At 39.8% G+C, this 3918-nt stretch overlaps 1 non-coding gene across 1 annotated transcript; it reads right to left on the reverse strand.

Annotated features, from left to right (window-relative positions):
- Positions 1-1036: 1036 nt before the first annotated feature.
- On the reverse strand, positions 1037-1142 carry LOC121493995. Its single transcript, XR_005988643.1, has one exon. It is a non-coding gene; the product is annotated as a U6 spliceosomal RNA (small nuclear RNA).
- Positions 1143-3918: the final 2776 nt, after the last annotated feature.

Consider the following 3918-nt stretch of genomic DNA (forward strand, 5'->3'; position numbering starts at 1 on the left):
TTCTGTATGTTGGCAAATTTAATACAAATAAAAAAATTGAACACCAATAAAAAATAAATTTATTATTAAAAAAAAAGAAAAAAATCTGTGGGTGATGTGTCTGTCCTTCTCCATGTGTATCTGAATATGTCCTTTACAGCTCTCACGTGAATGGTGGGCTTATTTTCTGTAAGTCTAAAAGATTGTATCATTGTCCTCTGGACTTGAAAAAGAATGGTGGGAGGTCTGCTATCACTCAGTCCTTCGTCTTTTTTCTCTACTAGTTTTCAAGCTTTCATCCTTTGTCTTTGGTGTTTGATAGGCCCACTACACTTTATTTCTATTGTTTTGAGTCAATATGAGGACTTCTGTTTTTTTTTTTTTTAATTCTGCAAAACTGTCAGCTGTCAGCTCTCTAAACGTTGTCTCTCTTCTACATTCTTTTTTTTTTTAAGATTTTATTTTATTTATTTTTTAGAGAGAGAGAGAGAGAGCAAGAGTGAGCAAGGAGGAGGAGGAGCAGAGAGGATGGGAGAGAGAGGGGAAAGAGTCTCAAGCAGACTCTGCGCCCAGTGCAAAGCCTGATCTCAAGACCCTGAGACAATGACCTGAGCCGAGACCATGATCTGAGCCAAAACCAAGTCAAGTGCTTAACCAACTGAGCCACCCAGGAGCCCCTCCCACATTCTTTTTTTTTTATTTTTAAAAATTTTTTTTAATTTTTATTTATTTATGATAGTCACAGAGAGAGGGAGAGAGAGAGGCAGAGACATAGGCAGAGGGAGAAGCAGGCTCCATGCACTGGGAGCCCGACGTGGGATTCGATCCCGGGTCTCCAGGATCACGCCCTGGGCCAAAGGCAGGCGCTAAACCACTGCGCCACCCAGGGATCCCCCCACATTCTTTATTGTTTTTCTTTCTATCACTTGTATTAGATATTGTAGGTAAAGCTGTATGGAATTCCTGATAGTCAATCACTTGAAACCTATGAAGAGAGTACAACTTAACATATTGGAGCTCCTCTTTCTTTCTCTTTCTCTCTCTTTCTTTCTTTTTATAAAATATGAGACACCTCATGAATTTGCATGTCCTCTTTGTGTAGGGCCATGTTAATCTTCTCTGTATCATTCCAATTTTAGACTATGTGCTGCCGAAGTGAGCATAGGAGCATCTCTTTTTATTATGATCTCAAATTATTGTGTCATATTATCCACATAAGTTATTTATTTCTTTCTGCATTCTGTGTGATTTCCAAATGTCTATTTTAGAGTTCAACATTTTTGCTTCAATGTATCTATTCTTCTACCTAACTATTTAACTTTTCTGCCTTAATGATTACATTTTTCATTTTTAGAATCTCCGTTTAGTTCTTTTCAGATGTGCCTTTGCTTTTACATTCCATCTTGGTTTTGTATGTATTTTTTCCTACTTCTCTTCAAAGATTTTACATATGCTTAATGTTTCTTTTAATTTTTACTTTTATTTCTTTTATTTCTAGTGAATTTCTAAGGTGAATTTCTCTCATTTGTTCTGTCTTTTGATTATTACTAGACCTCAGGGTGGGTTTTTTTTGCTCCTGTGGATTGTAATTTTCTGTTGTGAGTTCATTTTTAGTGGGGGCAGATTTCATAGAAGCCTTGTTCTCTTGAATTTTGGAGGGATCCCTTAGGAGGAATCACATAAGAAGCTACTCAGAATCCTGTGAGTTTTGTCAGTTCTGGACAAATTTTATAACGTTTCAGCTTGGAGTTTCATGGGCAGGACATGCTTCATGGTTCCTGGCTTTCTGAAAGGACTCAGAGGCACGTAAGCCTGAAGTCTTGTTCTTCCCCCTTGGACTCCAGCTCCTATATAACCAGTTCCAATATCTTGTAAGACTTTTTTCTTCAGCTTTCAGGAACTGCTCTGGCTTGGGTTTTATCTTCATTTTGACCTCCTGGAGATTTTCCCTTCCCTACTTTTGAAATTGATTTTGTATTTAAATAGTTTACTGTTACATTGTATCCAACATTTTTATTTGTTTGAACTGGGGGTGGGTGGGGTGGATAGGTGTCTTTCCCTGTCTTTTCAGCCTACCATACTGATGGGATGTCTGAGGCTCATGAGCTGTTATTCTCATGGATATTTTTATTATCGTGAAAGAAATGTCTAAGTTTTCATAGATAAGGTATGAGGTGCCTAATTTCCATTCCTAAAGGAGGAATTTTAAAAATACCTTGCCTCTATTGAACTTATTCTCAGTCTCTGCCTCCCAACACCCTCACAGAAATGATGCGTAGCAATCAGTCACCCATGCAATCTTCATCTGTCCAAATCCAACAGGCAGTTCTCTGTTCTCCTCTTGCTCACTTGGACACCTGGCCTTTCCCCTCTTCCCCAAATTCTTTCCCTTCAGTGCTTCCAGGACACTGCACTCTCCTGGTTTCTTCCCATATTACTGGCCACCATTCCCACACTCCTTGATCTAGCTTTGAAAGGTGAAGATTCTTTTCTCCAGATACTATCAAATTTCATGGCTCCACTGGGTGTTATTCTATATGTTGGCAAATTGAACACCAATAAAAAATAAATTTATAAAAAAAAAATTTCATGGCTCCACCTCCAAGCTATATGCTTATATTAATATGCTTCTCTTATCTCCATTGTGGCTATGATAGTCCATTATCTTTGGCTAGACTGAGAAAAATGTCTTAACTGGTCTTGTTTTCCTGCATATCTTACTGTGATTCTGTCCCCATTGAGCAATCAGGATGCAAATCAGTCCTGTAGTTTCACTACTTAAAACCCACAGGTGGCTTCCCATTGAGCTTAGAATAAAGCCCAATATAACCTCTTGTCATGACCTTCAAGGCATCCCCTAATCTGGCTGTTGTGTTCCCTTCTAGCCTCTCCTCTTCTACTCCCTGCTAGCTCACATGTTCTATCCTGACCATCTCATTCTGCCCCAGGGCCTTTGCACTTGCTGATCCTTTCATCTGGAACACTTTGCCCCAGCCATCTTTCCATGGGTATCTCTTTAATACCACTCAGCCTCAGTTCAAGTCCCAACTCCTCAGAGAGGCCTTCACCAGTTACCCTTGCTGAAGTTGCCCAGCCTCTCCCCTTGTCACTCTCTACTGCACTAACCTCTGGTCTTTAAGCTTTCAATATCCAGTATGATCTCATTTATGTCTTTATTCATTTATGGTCTCATCCCAACAAAAATGTGAGCTATACCAGGGCAGGGTCTGAGTCTGCCTTGTTTACTGTTGATTTTCCAATATTGAGAACAATGCCTGGCACTTAGTAGGTATTCAACAATTATTTTTTTAAGGAATGGGTGAATGTACTTTGTGCTTTACGTAAATCATCTCTCTCAAGTTTTTCAACAACCCTAAGGTAAGACTTGCTGTGCCCATTGTAGAGATGAGGAGAGAGGATCCTCTGAGATTCCTAAGATTCTTAGAGTTCTAAAGCCAGGAATGAACAGAGCTAGGCATTAAGTTTTCCTGGCTGGATCCAAAGTCCATGCTCATTCCCTTGTATCAAATTGCCTCTTGTGGGCAGATTTGGGATTTGGGTGCAGAGGTCAAAACACAAACAGTTGTTGAGTCAGGATGTCCCTTTTGTCTGAGAACAAAACCTTTTATTTAAGCCAGTGAAGAACATCCAAGTCCCCGAAGTCCCAGCACCGGATGGCATGCTTCCTTGAAAATGCCCACACAATGGTCGGCATTATGCAGAGGCATTTTTTTAATCAACTCTGTTTTGGAGTCTTTCGAACCATAAAAAGACCAGTGTGAAACCACAAAACTTCTATGTTTCTTGCACTCTTAAAACTAAAGAAGAAGGAAAAAAAAGGGGAGGCGGGATTATTTGAACCATATTTTGCAAACGCTAGCTTCTCTCCCAGTCTGAGGCGGCTAGTGCCAAGTTGCAACTCGCCGCACATTTTTATGG

The sequence above is a fragment of the Vulpes lagopus genome, chromosome 6 (assembly GCF_018345385.1).
Source record: "Vulpes lagopus strain Blue_001 chromosome 6, ASM1834538v1, whole genome shotgun sequence".
NCBI classification, from domain to species: Eukaryota; Metazoa; Chordata; class Mammalia; order Carnivora; family Canidae; genus Vulpes; species Vulpes lagopus.